Source organism: Schistocerca serialis, chromosome 2, assembly GCF_023864345.2.
Source record: "Schistocerca serialis cubense isolate TAMUIC-IGC-003099 chromosome 2, iqSchSeri2.2, whole genome shotgun sequence".
Taxonomy (NCBI): domain Eukaryota; kingdom Metazoa; phylum Arthropoda; class Insecta; order Orthoptera; family Acrididae; genus Schistocerca; species Schistocerca serialis.
Window position 1 is genome coordinate 799,446,307 of NC_064639.1, and position 18,921 is coordinate 799,465,227.

The window sequence follows — 18,921 nt, forward strand, 5'->3', positions numbered from 1 at the left end:
TGAGTATTGGACGCGTTTCCACGAGCTCTGATCATAAGCCGTACATGTGTTTTAAGAATTTTAACGTGAACAACTAAGGGTGTAGCAGATTTTCCATTTCGAGCGGAGTTTGCAAATTGGTTCCTACAGCAGCTGCAAAAGATCCTACTTTTTTTGGTTTCATGTTGTTTACATCCGATACCATGTTCACAAGAAGTGTTTTGTGTTGCACATTTTAGTGATTACCTACGACAGACTTTTCAATGCTGTGATAGCATTTCCACAGAACAATGGTAATTGAAGTAATAATCCAAATAAATCATAAATGCATTTCTACTCAGTAGCAAACAAGCGGGGATAACGGTTCCATTATACCAAAATATTGAGAAAATATCCCTGAATAACTCCGGAAATTTTGTCTATGGAATTCGAATTCATCGCTGTATTGGGCATATTCGGAAAGTAAGATCTGATCGGGCGCGAAATGAAAACTGCAGTGAAAATCCTATGAAATTTTGCAAAGATGTATTGGGCAATGTCTCTAGTATCGCGGCACGTCGCTCTTTTTAGTTCTGAGGGCACAGTGAGTACGTAGATGCCTGGAATTATAATCTCTCCCTTTACGTATGAGGGAGTGGAGAGAGATTTGGGCTGATTTCACGCAGTCCCACATAACGTAACTGTCATGAGTTTCCTCCTTCACGACAATTACCGAGCGAGGTGGCGCAGTGGTTAGCACACTGGACTCGCATTCGGGAGGACGACGGTTCAATCCCGTCTCCGGCCATCCTGATTTAGGTTTTCCGTGATTTCCCTAAATCGTTTCAGGCAAATGCCGGGGTGGTTCCTTTGACAGGGCACGGCCGATTTCCTTCCCAATCCTTCCCTAACCCGTGCTTGCGCTCCGTCTCTAATGACCTCGTTGTCGACGGGACGTTAAACACTAACCACCACCACCACCACCACGACAATTCTCGGCCGCACACTGCAGGTTCGTTCAAATGGCTCTGAACACTATGGGACTTAACATATGAGGTCATCAGTCCCCTAGAACTTAGAACTATTTAAACCTAACTAACCTAAGGACATCACACACATCCATGCCGGAGGCAGGATTCAAACCTGCGACCGTAGCGGTCGCGCGGTTCCAAACTGAATCGCCTAGAACCGCTCGGCCACACTGCAAGGGCAATGAGAATGTTCCTTTAGTGTTTCCGATGGGAAGTGTTTGATCACCGACCATACAGCCCGTAACTGCCTCCCCCCCCCCCCCCCCCCCCCCTGAGTTTCATCTCTGCTCACATGAACCGCTGGCTATGTAGAGAACTTTTTGACACAGACAACGAGCAGCAGACCAGCGAAGAGAAATGGCGGAAAGCACACGCGGCTGACTTCTACGAGGGTATTGGAAAGTTGGTACAACGCTACAACAAATGTCTCAGTGGGAGCGGCGACTACGTAGAGAAGCAGCCGGAAGGTGTAGCTAACCGTTGCAAATACAACGTTTTTGATTTTCGCAGTGGTTTCCATTTAACGACCGACCGGACCTTACTTTTCGAACAGCCCTTGTATAAGGTTCATATTAGTCACAGGTTTACTTCACGGTGTTGCAGTTTCACAATTGTTGGTGCGGAAGGCTGTAGAACGGCAGGATATTTGGTGTGATCTGGCCAAAACTGTGCGTAAACTGGAAAGAGGATGGCGAGAGCTAGACGAGGAAGCTGGTGCACTGAGCACAACAGCAGGTGCAACCTGATTCGCGGTCTTCCTGCGGCACGAATCACGCTTTCACTGCAGTCGAAGCACGCAGGATAAAGAGAGGGCTATAGCGTCTCTACCGATGTTTTTAGCTGTTAGATCATGAATGGACTTTTAGTTCACCTTTAAATATCAGTACTAAATCGCGAAAGCGCTATAAGTAGGAAACGGAAAATTGTTCTTCCCTTTTGGCGCGGTTTCTCTGAATTTAATTTAATTACCTTCCCTCATTAATTTTGGGCAACGAGTATCTTGATGAGAGAAAATTTCTATCGTGGATTTTTCTTTCGTTAATTCAGTAAAGGCCAAAGACTGATGCGAATATGGGCATTTATAAGGAGAAAAAATCACCTCAAATTGCTTTACAAATTTTCAGAAATATAATGGAAATTGGAATTACTGCTATTCTTTCACAGGAAGTGAGCCCTTGTTTTTATATGTAAGGAAATTTGAACTGGTCGCGCAGTTGCGGCGTATCATTGCTCTGAATGCACGACACCAGCGATGCTAGTATTAGCGGCTGCTAGTACGCTGAATATCTGGAAGACTTACATATTTGACATGGAGGAGGCTGCTAATATCACATAAATGAATACAAGGTGAGCATTTAACACATATATTCGAAGTATTTTGTAAATTGCAGATATTGACACGGCTGTTCATATACAGTGCCACTAGCTTCGATCACAGATAGGACAAGAAACAAGAATAAGCTCTGTACATTCTTATGGGAAAGAAGACAATAGATCATACATTAAAACTACTCCTCCACAGGGGCCAACTTAAAAAGTGTCTGACGGAATTGTTACATCTACATCTACATCTACTTGGATACTCTGCGAATCACATTTAAATGCATGGCTGAGAGTTCATCGAACCACTTTCACAATTCCCTAGTATTCCAGTCTCGTATAGCGCGCGAAAAGAACGAACATCTGTATCTTTCCGTACGAGCTCTGATTTCCCTTATTTTATCGTGGTGATCATTTCCCCCTATGTAGGTCGTGTCAACAAAATATTTTCGCATTCGGAGTAGAAAGATGGTGATTAGAATTTTGTGAAAAGTTTCCGTCGCAACAAAAAACGCCTCTCTTGTAATGATGTCCAGCCCAAATCCTGCATCATTTCAGTGACACTGTCTCCCATATTTCACAGTAATACAAAACGTGCTGCCCTTCTTTGAACTTTTACGATGTACTCCGCCAGTCATATCTGGTAAGGATCCCACACTGGGCAGCAGTATTCTAAAAGAGGACGGGCAAGCGTAGTGTAGGCAGTCTCCTTAATAGATCTGTTACATTTTCTAAGTGTCCAGCCAATAAAACGCACTCTTTGGTTAGCCTTCCCCCCAATATTTTCTATGTGTTCCTTCCAATTTAAGTTGTTCCTAATTGTAATTCCTAGGCATTTAATTGAATTTACGGCCTTTAGATTAGACTGATTTATCGTGTAACCAAAGTTTAACGAATTCCTTTTAGCACTCATGTGGGTTACCTCACACTTTTCGTTATTTAGGGTCAACTGAAAATTTTCGCACCATTCACATATCTTTTCTAAATCGTTCTGCAGTTTGCTTTGATCTTCTGATGACTATTAGTCGATAAACGACAGCGTCATCTGCAAACAACCTAAGACGGCCGCTCAGATTGTCTCCCAGATCGTTTATATAGACAAGGAAAAGCAAAGGGCCTACAACACTAACTTGGGGAACGCCAGAAATCACCTCTGTTTTACTCGATGATTTTCCGTCAATTACCACGAACTGTGACCTCTCTGACAGGAAATCACATATCCAGTCACATAACTGAGACGTTATTCCATAAGCACGCAACTTCACTACAAGCCGCTTGTATGGTACAGTGTCAAAAGCCTTCCGGCAATCCAGAAATACGGAATCGATCTGAAATCCATTGTCAATAGCACTCAACTCTTCATGCGATCCGTTACTGCTGCTACAATGTCAGGTTATCAAGATTTAAGTGAGTTTGAACGTGGTGCTATAGTCAGTGCACGAGCGATGGGACACAGCATCTCCTAGGCAGCGATAAAGTGGGGATTTTTCCGTATGACCATTTCACGAGTGTACCATGAATATCAGGTATCCGATAAAACGTCAAATCTCCGACACCGGTGTGGCGGGAAAAATATATCCTGCAAAACGGGACCAACGACAACTGAAGAGAATCGTTGAGACCGACAGAAATGCAACGCTACCGCAAATTGCTGCAGATTTCAATGCTGGGAAACCAACAAGAGTGAGCGTCCCAACCATTCAACGAAACATCAACGATCTGGGCTTTCGGATCCGGAGGCAAACTCGTGTACCCTTGATGGCTGCACGACACAAAGCTTTATGCCTCGCCTGTGTCCGTCAACATCGACAATGGACTGTTGATGATTGCTAACATATTGCCTGGTCGGACGAGTCTCGTTTCAAACTGTACCGAGCGGATGGACGCGCGCGGGTATGCGGACAATCTCAGTAATCCATGGATCCTGCATGTCAGCAGGGGACTGTTCAAGCTGTTGAAGGCTCTGTAATTGTGCGGGGCGTGTGCAGTTGGAGTGATATGGGACTCCTGATACGTCTAGATACGATTTTGACAGGTTACACATACGTAAGCATCCTGTCTACTCACCTGCATCCATTCATGTCCATTGTGCATTCCAACGGACTTGGGCAATTCTGGCAGGACAATGCGACACCCCACACGTCTAGAATTGGTACAGAGTGGTTCCAAGAACATTCTTCTAAGTTTAAACACTTCCGCTGGTCACCAAACTCCCCAGACATGAACATTATTCAGCATATCTGGGATGCCTTGCAATGTGCTATTCAGGAGAGATCTCCAGCCCGTCGTACTCTTACGGATTCGTGGGCAGCGCTGCAGGATTCTTGGTGTCAATTCCCTCCAGCGCTACTTCAGACATTAGTCGAGTCCACGTCGCGTCGTGCTGTGGCACTTCTGCGAGCTCGTGGGGTCCCTACAGGATATTATGCAAGTGTACCAGTTTCTTTGACTCTTTAGCGTATTTTAGCTCTCCAGACGGAACAGAAATGTGCGACAACAGCGTACTGCCGTCATTGATTATTCCCTACTGGTTCTGATGGTACATAAAATATTGTGTCATTCAGTAGTCAGTCGGTCCCCTATCTATCTCATTCCATTTGTACTTAATATATACACAAAGTTTGCATTAGGCCACAGTTAACTAAATTACAAGAGCAGTTATTAAAACTTCCTTTTACCGTAAACAGGGAAACATCTTTCAGTACTTGAAGTGAAGATGTTTATTCTTGTCGTAATATTCAAGTATACGGGGACAGAAGTCTTCTCTACTTTAAATACCTTTATTCATGTTTCAGATATAGGTACTCTTTTCATCTAAATCCGTGATAGTAAGAGGCACCAGAAAAATGATCAAATTCTATTCGTAGCTTCATTAACACAAGGACAGAAAATTGTATGAGCAAATCACTTCTACCAGCCATATTGGTGACTGGATAGCAGGCTACTGGTGGCAACACATGAACGATCAAATTTGTTAGGCTAAGATCAGGTTATGTGTGTGATAGCTGGCTAACAGGGACTGGTGCACATTTAAAGAAACAAATGCATTATTAATTTGTATTTTATGTTCAGCAACAAGCGTACACCTGTGATCAGAATATCCCAGATCTCTAGGCCAATGTGTGAAATTAATGGTACCCACATTCGTTGTTCCAATGTAATAAATTTGTAAACACTTCCATGATGTACCGCAACTAATAATTATGTATTCACAAACAAGTTTTCGGCTTCTTAGGCAGTCATCAAGTGACAAAAGATTGGAACTCTTTAATTGACGTGTGGGTTCACACCAGACTGGAAGCACCCCAAGTTTCTTCTTTGGTTTTCCTTTGCAGCAGGCCCCGACAATGGATATGCAGTCTTTGTTGAGGTGCGCAATTCTTCTTTTACTCGCTCACATGCAAGCAAATATAGTTATTGTCAGCACGACAGAAATTGCTGCACCTGAGGAAAATACTGCAGTCGGTGTAGCGTTTGCAGGCACGAGACCTAAGCGCAACTGACAATATCGAACAAAAGAAAGACGGAATGTTTAACGTTGTAGTTTTTTAAAAACTAGCGACCCAGGCAATGCTTGGCAATTGCTAAATGTGTATCGTCTTGGGAATTGTGGTAGGACGTAAATTTCGGTTTCTCGCTGTAGCTGCGCCCATGGTAATTATTTTAAATCATACAGAATATGAATAAAAATCTCCATTAGTATCTTTTTTGTTTTTATTGTTTTTAAGGTTTCTCTTTTTAATTTTTTGTGCACAATACAACTGCAAAACATCAGGTTATAGAATATTCCTGGTTTCTTTGGTTACTATGTGGTAAGAGCGAACTGGTTTTCCGAACTACCAGTTTGTGAAACGGCAACATACAACTGACCATACTAAAAGTTTTCACCAAATAAAAATTGCCAGACAGCCGGGTGCTTTCGGAAGTTATGTTATTTAGACGACGAGTTTTGGCATCTCATTAATGCCATCTTCAGGTCCCTATGCACTCCATATATAGATACTCAGATACATCGATACTTGCATAATTGGAACCATGAGAGACTGCGGTCTACTATACGTTGTACCACGCAGCCTCAGTTACAGTATGCATGGTTTTCTCCTTGAGGGTGGTACTGTTTCTCGTACTTCATTCCCTAGCGCCCTCTCTTGCCATAGTAATTGGTAATGTTTTGTCCGATTCACTTCTCTTGCTGACTCACCTTGTCGTAGATGTGACACAGCATTGCACAGATGGTTCGGTATTCGAATCGAGAGCTTGCCGACATGGTGTTTACTTACGGAAAGGCAAATGGCAACGGGTGGCGGGCAGTGAGATTGTGTCGGGAGACCTATACCCGCAGACAACCACCACAGCATCCAATGTTTGCAACAGTGTTTCGCGGTTCATCTGAGACAGGGTCGTTTTAGGAAGCAGGAAATCATGAAGGACGTACCCGAAATGTTCGGGCACCAGATCTGGAGGAAAATACGATTAACACTGTGGAAGGCGACCGCCATTCAGCATCAGGCAATTGGTCTGCCACTACAGGATAACCCAAACGATCGTGTGGAACATTCTCCATGACAATTTGCAACTGGGCGGGTTGCTCTCTCACAATCTTTAAACAATCTTTCTACCGGCCTTGATAGGCTCCTGGTTGTCTGTCGCTACACTCTGCGATGGTAGATACTGGTTTCGACAGTCTGTTAGAAGTTCTCCTAGAATAAATCTCAGACTTTCCCACTCGTCGCTTATAGGGTGCCTAAAAATGCTGCGCTCTCGGAATGCTATACAACAATACAAACATATAACATTAATATTTTATTTCCATAAAGCAATTGATGATATTTAACTTTGAAGATACATCGGGGTCGCAAATAACATGCAAACAGTAATAATCATTGCTATAGGTTGAGCCGTGCGTGGCTCGTGTTCCCGCCATAATGTATTTTACATCCTGTTTTTAACTTACTTCCACAAAAAATGGTTCAAATGGCTCTGAGCACTATGGGACTCAACATCTTAGGTCATCAGTCCCCTAGAACTTAGAACTACTTAAACCTAACTAACCTAAGGACATCACACACATCCATGCCCGAGGCAGGATTCGAACCTGCGACCGTAGCAGTCGCGCGGCTCCGGACTGAGCGCCTAGAACCGCGAGACCACCGCGGCCGGCAACTTACTTCCACCTCACTACGTTAATTTAAATTACTACTACCACTGAGTTGCTGCTTTGTCTGAATGTGAGCGCGTATCGATACATCCCCTTTCGTTGTATCTTTGCTCGACTGCAATTATTTCCCGGTCGTTGTCTGTCGTAAGCAGGTCGGGTCGCGAGTTCGGTCTGCGAGTCAGTTGGAACGCGTATGGAGCGCAGTCCGGACCTGCCAGTCAGCGAGTTGCGATGCGGCACTAGTGCAGTAGGGTTGGAGCAGTGAGGTCTGCGTCGACATGGCTCGCCCGACCATTGCCGCCACGCATCACTTGAGCCGGGCCACGGTCTTGGTGGATCGTCGGTCGGTCGTCCTACCGGACGACGCGGTTTGGCTCGCCGATCGATCATGAGTCAGCTGTGTGTGTGTGTGCGCATCGACTCCCGATTTGTCTTTGTGCGTGCTTAGTTACTGTTTGGCATCGTTCAGGTCTTCATGCAAGTGTTTGTCAGGTTGTGTGTGTAGTTCGCGTTATTTCCACTGACGACTATTTTAGATGTTGTAGGCATTCTGAGGGGAGTCGGTCGGTTGCTGCGGACCAGGGAAGTTATCTCGGCTGGGTCTACTGGAGGTCCCTGCACTGTGTCGGAGCGTGTGTGGAGCTGTCCGATCGCTACGAGCTTCGTGGTTCACCGACCCAGGACGTCAAAGTTGAATAGTGGTTTCAACTACCCAAGACACGTCCATTCATGTTGTGTGGTTTGTTTCGGTGGTTCGCTGTTGGGGAGATTTTCCTGTGAGCAACACTGAGTGTTTCTATTGCTGAAATTTAGCCGCCATGCGGTGCAATTAACTGTATTGGTTGACTTCAATTCGAGTGCATCAGCGGAATTTTCTACCTTGTGGCCGTTAGTGTTCTGGTTACCCGCCCTGGCCACTGACGTAAATCCAGGCAGTGTTCCTTTTGCGTGAAGTTAGCTATATTGCTGTGTTTCAAATTCAAGTGTACCAGCGGAATTTTCTGCCCTGTGGCCGTTAGTGTTCATTTTACCTGCCCAGGGACACTAACGTAATCTCAGGCAGCGTCCTTTCCTCACCTGTTGTCGCTGTCCAACTTGGTGTGTAGTTTTGACAGCTAATACATACTTAATTGTGGATTATCACGTTCGTAACTTCTTTTGTTTGAGTTCTCATGTACTGGTTGGTGGGAAGCAAGTCGTTGCGTCGGTCGGTCTGTGGCTGTCCCCTGGTTGGGTTCCGATGGATCAAGTGTATTGGGGCTCACAACCTGTCTCACCTAAGTGAACGAGGGCAGACTGACCTCTCTGGAGGCTCCTGAGTACCGTTTGCTTTATTGTCCTGCTCACCAGTGTTTGTCTGTTTATAATCTATCATAGCCAATCATTTAAAAATTCTTGTTTTTACTGAACTTTATGCATTTTTGAATTTTGGTAAATCAATTGTGGGCCTTAAGCAGCTTAAAACGTTATTCCTGAAATTACCCTTTAAACAAAAATATTGTGGTTTTCTGCCTTAAAAGATTATGGTAATATATTTTAAAATTTTAAAATTTAATTGTGGCCCTCAGCCGCTTATGTTGCACCTTGCATATGTTTGTTCTATCTACTTTGCCTTGATGCTTTCCAGCCTAGCTGTGATACCATGCAGATTTTAATTTATTTATTCTTTTTTGTTTTTTTTTTTTTGTTGAATTTTGAGAGTTGTTGTTTGGAGGCCCTCAGCTGTGAAATAATTGACTTTTGAAACTCGTAGTTCTAAAGGTTCGGCTATGTGCCGTTTTGGTTTAAAGGTGTTAATAAATTATAATAAATTACAATAAATTACAATTTGGAGTGAACCTGACCGACACCTTATTTGGCCCTGTCCACAATCGTAATCACCTGTTCTGCACTGCGGGTTCAGCGGGCGTTTCATAGGGAAAGTCCAGACAAGTTCAAAATGGTTCGAATGGCTCTAAGCACTATGGGACTCAACATCTGAAGTCATAATTCCCCTAGACTTAGAGCTACTTAAACCAAACTAACCTAAGTACATCACACACATCCATACCTGAGGCAGGATTCGAACCTGCGACCGTAGCAGCAGCGTGGTTCCAGACTGAAGCGCCTAGGACCGCTCCAGACAAGTAACTGATAAGGATCACAACTAGTTGTTCTTATAGCACGCTCCGCAAATACGCTCCACTACTGTCAGTACACTGAGGCGATTTGAGCGCCCGAGGCTAGCAGGAGCGGCGCTTATGTTCACTTCTTCCAGCCGTTGATCTTGGTGCGGTCCAATTCCGCGCACCATTGGCCGTCGTTCCCTTACCGCCTTCTCTGGTCCTGCTTCCGCATCTTCGTTCCAGCGCTTGAGGTTACGCCAGAACTTTACTCAATACTGTAGGCGCTTTTCATTAACTACACGAGAACCAATCAAACGTGCGGATTTGTTCATTTTGGTACAAATTTGATCAGCGCGATTTGACATAGGTGTTCACTCGAAGACGACTCCCGAGCGACTATCTCGTCTCATGGATGTTAGGCACAAAGCCCTACTCAAACACTCAGTAGATGGTGAATTACTGTTGGCTCTTATGTTAAACAGCGAATCAGATCATCTCGAGCACTTCTATATTTGCGGTATTTCTAATGTCAACGAATCAGATTACCACACACAATATTTGGGCTAGAAATCTTGTAATTCCAAAACTAGATAAATATAATGAAAACGAAATACGATTCCTTTCCACAAAATAAATTACTAATAAATTTAATACTCAGCGCCCTTTCTGGCTGCGTTTACAAAATCAAGCTCACTCGGACAAACGTCACAAATTCTCCTATTACACAATTTTCTCAGGTTTACATTTACATAGTTTTAATAAGATATCACATTCTCACTCTACGTATGTCCTCCATTCACTCTCTGTCTCTGCAAAATACACAAACAAAACACAATGAAACAATAATTTTCCAATGTACTGTTAATTACGTCAGAAATCTGTGGCAATGAAACTATCGAAAATTTCAAAAAATTAGACTATGTGAACCTGCCTTCCTTTTTGTAGGCGGCGCGGTATAGTCTCGCGGTCTCAGGAGTCTTGTCACGGTACGCGAAGCTCCCCCCGTCGGAGGTTCGAGTCTTCCCTCGGGCATGGGTGTGTGTGTGTTGTCCTTAGCGTAAGTTCGTTTAAGTTAGATTAAGTAGCGTGTAAGCTTAGAAACCGATGACCTCAGTAGTTTGGTCCCGTAAGCCCTTACCACAAATTTCCAAATTTCTAGTTTGTAGCTTCAGTTGATACTATGGATGAGTACATTACAGTCCCTAACTCGGTTTCGCAATGCCAGCACAGTTATTATGTGTTTTAAGTAAAAATTTAGATCTCCGAAAATATTGAAGTTATTGATTTGAAATTTTAGCAGTATTGTTCTGTTATTCATAGTATTTGGTATACGCAGTATGAAAAAGATCGATTAATATTTAATAGTACTTCTTTAGATTCATAGAGAGTATGTTTAACTTATTGCACGCAGTGTTAGGCCAACACGGCTCGCCCGGCCAACGTCGTCTGTGCAAGTGTGAGGACCAACATCCTCCTCTCCTCCCGGCTCCACGGCAAGCTACATTTTCAGTGCAAGGTGACAACTCGTAATACGTTACACACCCCATATGAACCGAAAATTACTTTCAAATGCATTTGACTTTCATATAACAGAAAAATTATTACTAGGCGTAATTTTAACAAAACAAACGAAAACTAATTACTCACGGATTCTTTACATAATTTTTGAATCTACATCTACATCATCTACATGGTCACTCTGCAATTCACACTGAAGTGCCTGGCAGAGGGTTCATCGAACCATTTTCATACTACTTCCCTACCATTCCAGTCTCGAATGACGCGTGGGAAAGAGGAACACTAAATCTTTCCGTTCGAGCTCTGATTTCTCTTATTTTATTATGATGATCATCTCTCCCTACGTAAGTGGATGTCAAAAAAATATTTTCGCATTCGGAAGAGAAAGTTGGTGATTAAAATTTCGTAAATAGATCTCGCCGTAAAGAAAACCGCCTTTGTTTCAGTGACTGCCACTCCAACTGCCGTATCATATCAGTGACACTGTCACCCCTACTGCGCGATAACACGAAACGGACTGCCCTTCTTTGCACTTTTTCAATGTCCTCCGTCAATCCTACCTGGCAAGGATCCCACACCGCGCAGCAATACTTCAGCAGAGTACGGACAAGTGTAATGTAGGATGTCTCCTTAATGGGATTGTGGCATCTTCTAAGTGTTCTGCCAACAAAGCGCAGTCTTTGTTTCGCCTTCTCTACAATATTCTTTATGTGGTCTTCCCAATTTGAGTTGCTCGTAATTGTAATTCCTAGGTATTTATTCGAATTGACTGCCCTTAGATTTGTGCGATTTATCGTATACCCAAAATATATCGGATTTCTTCTAGTACCCATGCGGATGACCTCGCACTTTTCTTTGTTTAGTGCCAAATGCCACTTTGCACGCCATACAGAAAGTCTCTCTAGATCACTTTGTAATTGGAATTGATCGTCTGATGATTTTACTAGACGGTAAATTACAGCATCATCTGCAAACAATCTAAGGGGGCTGCTCAGATTATCACCTAGATCATTTATGTAAATCAGGAACAGCAGAGGGTCTATGACACTGCCTTGCGGAACGGCAGATATCACTTCTGTTCTACTCCATGATTTACCGTCTGTCACTACGAACTGTGACCTCTCTGAGAGGAAATCACGAATCCAGTCACACAACTGAGACCATATTCCATATGCACGCAATTTGATTAATAATCGCTTGTGAGGAACGGTATCAAAAGCCTTCTGGAAATCTAGAAATATGGAACCGAGCTGAGATCCCTTGTCGACAGCACTCATTACTTCATGGGTATAAAGAGCTTGTTGTGTTGCACAAGACTGATATTTTCTGAATCCGTGTTGGTTATGTATCAATAAGTCATTTTCTTCAAGGTGATTCATAATGTTAGAGTACAGTACATGCTCCTAAATCCTACTGCAAATTGAGGTCAGTGATGTGGGTTTGTAATTCAATGGGTTACTCCTATTTCCTTTCTTGAATATTGGTGTGACCTGTGCTACTTTCCAGTCTTTATGAACAGACTTTTCGTTAAGTGAGCGTTTTTATATGATTGCTAAGAAAGGCGCTATTGTGTCTGCAGACTCTGAAAGAAACCTGATTGGTATACCATCTGGACCGGAAGACTTACCTTTCTTCAGTGATTTGACTTGTTTCGCAACACCTAAGATATCTACTTTTATGTAACTTATGCTAAGAGTTGTTCTGGTTTCGAATTCTGGAATATTTACTTAGTCTTCTTTCGTGAAGGAATTACGGAAAACAGTATTTAGTAACTCCGCTTTAGTGGCACCATCATCGGTAACATTCCCATCGCTATCGCGCAGTGACGGTATTGACTGTTTTTTGCCACTGGTGTACTTTACATACGACCAGAATCTCTTTAGGTTTTCTACCATATTTTGAGACAATGTTTCATTGTGGAAACTATTAGAAACATCTCGCATTGAGGTCCGCACTAAATTCCGAACTTCCGTGAAACTTAGCCAGCCTTGGGGTTTTTGTGTTCTTCTGAATTTGGCATGCTTTTTTCCTTGCTTCTGCAACAGTGTTCTAACCTGTTTTGTGTACCGTGGTGGATCAGTCCCGACTCTTAACTTACACGGTATGAATCTATTGCTGTCGATACTGTATCTTTGAATTTGAGCCATATCTGGTCTACACTTACATAATTAGTTTGTAAGGAATGGAGACTCTCTCTTAGGAAAGCGTCAAATGAATTTTTATCTGCTGTTTCAAATAGTTATATACTACTGACCATTAAAATTGCTTGCCAAGAAGAAATGCAGATGATAAACGAGTATTCATTGGACAAATATATTATACTAGAACAGACAAGTGATTACATTTTCACGCAATTTGGGTGCATAGATCCTGAGAAATCAGTACACATAACAACCACCTCTGACGTAATAACGGCCTTGATATGCCTGGGCATTGAGTCAAACAGAGCTTGGATGGCGTGTACAGGTACAGTTACCCATGCAGCTTCAACACGATACCACAGTTCATCAAGAGTAGTGACTGGCGTATTGTGACGAGCCAGTTGCTCGGCCATCATTGACCAGACGTTTTCAATTGGTGAAAGATCTGGAGAATGTGCTGGCCAAGGTAGCAGTCGAATATTTTCTGTATCCAGAAAGGCCCGTATAGGACATGCAACATGCGGTCGTGCATTATCCTTCTGAAATGTAGGGTTTCGCAGGAGTCGAATGAAGGGTAGAGCTACGGGTCGTAACACTTCTGAAATGAAACGTCCACTGTTCAAAATGCCCTCAATGCGAACAAGAGGTCACCGAGACTTGTAACCAATGGCACCCCATACTATCACGCCGGGTGATACGCCAGTACGGCGATGACGAATACACGCTTCCAATGTGCGTTCACCGCGATGTCGCCAAACACGGATGCGACCATCATGATGCTGTAAACAGAACCTGGATTCATCCGAAAAAAATGACGTTTTTCCATTCGTGCACCCAGGTTCGTCGTTGAGTACACCATCGCAGGCGCTCCTGTCTGTGATGCAGCGTCAAGGGTAATCGCAGCCATGGTCTCCAAGCTGATAGTCCATGCTGTTGCAAACGTCGTCGAACTGTTAGTGCAGATGGTTGTTGTCTTGCAAACGTCCCCATCTATTGATTCAAGGATCGAGACGTGGTTGCAGGATCCGTTACAGCCATGCAGATAAGATGCCTGTCATCTCTACTGCTAGTGATACGAGGCCGTTGGGATCCAGCACGGCGTTCCGTATTACCCTCCTGAACCCACCAATTCCATATTCTGCTAACAGTCATTGGATCTCGACCAACGCCAGGAGCAATGTCGCGATACGATAAACCGCAATCGTGATAGGCTACAATCTGACCTTTATCAAAGACGGAAACCTGATGGTGCGCATTTCTCCTCCTTACACGAGGCATCACAACAACGTTTCACCAGGCAACGCCGGTCAACTGCTGTTTGTGTATGAGAAATCGATTGGAAACCTTCCTCATGTCAGCACGTTGTAGGAGTCGTCACCGGCGCCAACCTTGTGTGAATGCTCTGAAAAGCTAATCATTTGCATATCACAGCATCATCTTCCTGTCGGTTAAATTTCGTGTCTGTAGCACGTCATCTTTGTGGTGTAGCAATTTTAATGGCCAGTAGTGTATTTTGCGTTTAGTTTTAGTGGTTGTGGTTGATATTGGTTTGAGCCTCGCAACAATGACCTTGTGTTCACTAATCCCTGTATTCGTCATGACGCTCTCTATTAGATCAGGATTATTTGTGGCTAAGAGATCAAATGTGTTTTCGCAACCATTTACAATTCGTGTGGGCTCATGAACTAATTGTTCAAAGTAATTTTCAGAGAAAGCATTTAGTACAATTTCTGAAGATTTCTGTCTGCCACCGGCTTTGAACATGTATTTTCGCCAACAAATCGGGGGTAGATTGATGTCTCCACCAATTATAACTGTATGAGTGGGGTACTTCTTTGTAATGAGATTAAAGTTTTCTTTGAACCGTTCGGCTATTATATAATCTGAGTTGGGGGGGGGGGGATCTGTAGAAGGAGCCAATTATTATTTTGGTACGGCTGTTGAGTATAACCTCCACCCATAGTAATTCGCAGGATCTATCTTTATCAACGTCACTACAAGGTAAACTACTACCAACAGACACAAACTCACTACCTACACACCTACTTTATTTAATCTATCCTTTCTGAACACGGTTTGCGCCTCTGTAAAAATGTCGGCAGAATTTACCTCCTGCTTTAGCCAGCTTTCTGTTCCTATAACGATTTCAGCTTCAGTGCTTTCTATCAGCGCTTTAAGCTCAGGTACTTTTGCAACACAGCTACGACAGTTTACTACTACAATACCGACTGTTGCTTGGTCGAATCTTGTCGTTTCTTTGCACTGTACCCTTTGAGACTGGAGCCCTTTTTGATCCTTCCCGAGACTGTCTAACCTAAAAAAACCGCCCAGTCCACGCCACACAGCCCCTGCTACCCGTCTCCTGTGCGTTGTGGACACCTGACCTATTTAGCGGAACCCGAAACCCGTCCACCCTAAGGCGCAAGTCTAGAAATCTGCAGCCTACACGGTCGCAGAACCGTCTGAGCCTCTGATTCAGACCCTCCACTCGGCTCTGTACCAGAGGTCCGCAATCGGTCCTGTCGATGATGCTGAAGATGGTGAGCTCTGCCTTCATCTCGCTAGCAAGATTGGCAGTCTTCACCAACTCAGATATCCGCCGGAAACCAGAGATAATCTCTTCCGATCCATAGCGAAACACGTCATTGGTGCCGACATGAGCCACCACCTGCAGTTGGCTGCACCCTTTACCCTTCATGGCATCCGGAAGGACCCTTTCCACATCTTCGATGATTCTCACCGGTATGCACACGGAATGCACATTGGGTTTCTTCCCGTAAATGCCAAAAAGCTTATTGGAAATTAAAATTTACTAAACATTTGACTCTATTACAATAATACATTACATTTTGATGTCTTGGATTTGATAGCAATACATTAAAATTAATTACAAAAATTGCCACAAAAATATGTTTCCTACGAAATTCAGATTTTGAATTCTTTTCAACAAAACAAGTGTCCATTTGACTAAAATTACTGCAATTGATTTTTTTTCAGTCTCCCTTCGCATTAAGACTTTACTTTCCCATTTTCTATTGTAAAAAGAAATTTTCGTAGTGAAAAAACCTACTAAATTACTTCACTGTAACCAACAGAAAACTTTTAGAACATTACGTGATCTACACTATGTGGAGGTGCTATGGGGGGCGTCTCTCCTTTAACTAAGTACACTTTTTCACAAACTTCTCACAAAAAGCGCTGTTGTTTGCGTCGTTGTCCTGCTTGACAGTAGTATGAAGGGGGAATCATTTCCTGTTCTTCACAATTTTTTTCCACTAAGGTGAACGTCTGTAAAGGATTATATATTTTCAGCACCTACTTTTCGAAGAAACAGCATGGGAACTTTTTTTTTTTTTTAGTATGTATTCTTACCTGGATGCCCCCCCTGCGGGTCCGGGGATTAGAATAGGCCCGCGGTATTCCTGCCTGTCGTAAGAGGCGACTAAAAGGAGTCCATCCCCCTCACGGGGGTAGTTCGCGCCTGCGTCCGGAGACGGACGGTTCCACGACCTATCATCGTGGTCCTTTTGGTTTTTTCACTTCTCGTTTCTTCCTTCCTTTTGTTGGTTCCTTTCTTTGCTCTTCTCCACCTCACTGTCTTCCTTACTCTTTCCCTTGCCTTCTCCTTGCCTTCTCATTGCCTTTTTCTCCTTGCCTTCTCATTGCCTTTTTCTCCTTGCCTTCTCATTGCCTTCTTCTCCTTGCCTTCTTATTGCCTTCTTCCCCTTGCTTTCTCATTGCCTTCTTCTCCTTGCCTTCTCTGGTCTCCGCCTCGGCGTTTGAGACAGTCTGTCCTCTTTCTCCCTCTCTCTCTTCTTTTTCCTCTTCTTCCTTCCTCCCTGTGCGTGTCTGAAGGCCGACCCACGCGTTCGCACGCGTAGCCGGTGACGGGGTAACGCGTAAGTCCCCGCCCTGGGTAGACATGTAAGGCACGCGCGTACCCCCTGGTAAAGGCCAGGCCCGGGGAGGGGTGATTGCCTGAGCTGATACCTTCTGACCATGCCGATTGGTCCCTCCGTCTGTTTCTCGGGAGGTGTGACCTGAGGTGTAAACATTCACCTAAGGCGGGAGTGCCCTCTGAGAGGGTCCCCACAAGGAAGGAGCGCGCCATCGGAGACGCTGGCAATCATGGGGGATTCCTCCGCAATGGATTCTACTCCATCTCTTTCGACTTCGACCCAAAAACGGAAACGTGACCAGCCAACAGTGACAAAAGTACTACCGCCTGCCCCACAGTTCCTCGTAGTTTCTCGAACTGAGGACGGAAAGGATTTTTCCTCTGTCAACCCCTTCGTTATTCAGAAGGGCGTAGATGCCATAGCCGGATCTGTCAAATCCTGTACCAGGTTGCGTAACGGCACCTTATTACTGGAAACTGAGAATGCCTTTCAGGCACAAAAACTGCTTCGGGCCACCCTCCTGTACACGTTCCCTGTCCGGGTGGAGGCCCACCGAACTTTGAATTCGTCTCGTGGTGTGGTCTATACTGACTCCCTCGACGGATTGACTGACGAGGAGCTTCAATCATTCCTCGCTGAGCAGGGCGTGACGGCTGTCCATAGGGTCATGAAAAAGGTCAACAATGACCTTGTACCGACCCGGACAATTTTCTTGACCTTCGATAGTGTTAAGCTGCCATCGCGCATCAAGGCGGGCTACGAGGTTATTTCTGTTCGCCCCTATATCCCGACACCTACGCGCTGCTACCAGTGTCAGCGTTTCAATCACACTCGACAGTCTTGTTCCAATGCGGCTAAATGTGTCACCTGTGGCAGGGATGCCCATGAGGGTGACTGTCCACCTCCGTCTCCTCGTTGTGTGAACTGTCAGGGTGACCATGCAGCATCCTCCCGCGACTGTCCTGTCTATAAGGAAGAACGCTGTATCCAGGAAATTCGGGTCAAAGAGAAAGTGTCCACCTCGGCTGCTCGCAAGCTATTGGCTAGTAGGAAGCCCACGCTGCTCCCAGCGGGGAAATACAGTACTGTCCTCGCCTCTCCTCGGACTACCCGGGAGGTAGCAACCCAGACATGCGATCTGACCTTCAGCACCACGGTCGTCCGTTCGGCCAGTGCTAAGATCGCGCGGTCGACGTCTCCTCTTCCTCCCATCACCCCACAGACACGAGCACCTTCTTCAGCTTCTGCTAAAACGAAGACACCGAAGTCAGATGCACGGGCCTTCAAGAAGGAACCATCCCGTGCAGACTTCCTCCGTACCTCGACCTCACAGCCTTCGACCGGTACTTTCACTACACGTCCTTCCAAAAAGGCGCATAGGAAGCACAGTTCTCCTTCCCCGCCACGGCGCATTTCTTCTCTTGCGCCACCCAGCGGCTGCCGCCCCAGGCCGTCATCCGTTTCGCCTGGCCGCACCGCTGGTCGCCGTACATCTGGCCGTTCACTGGCGGAGGAAGCTCCCCCTTCCGGCCATCCTCCCGAGATGGCCGATGACCCTATAGACCCAATGGACGATGACTGTCCGCCTACTGATAGCGGCGGCAGTGCTCGCTCGAAGCCAGGCCCTAAGCGGCCTTCGAGGTGACCACTTCTCTCATCTTTCTTTTCTTACGATGGCACTTATTCACTGGAATATTCGCAGCATTCGCTCCAACCGAGAGGACTTGAAGTTGCTGCTCCGCTTGCACCGTCCGCTTGTCGTAGCCCTCCAGGAAACGAAGCTACGCCCAT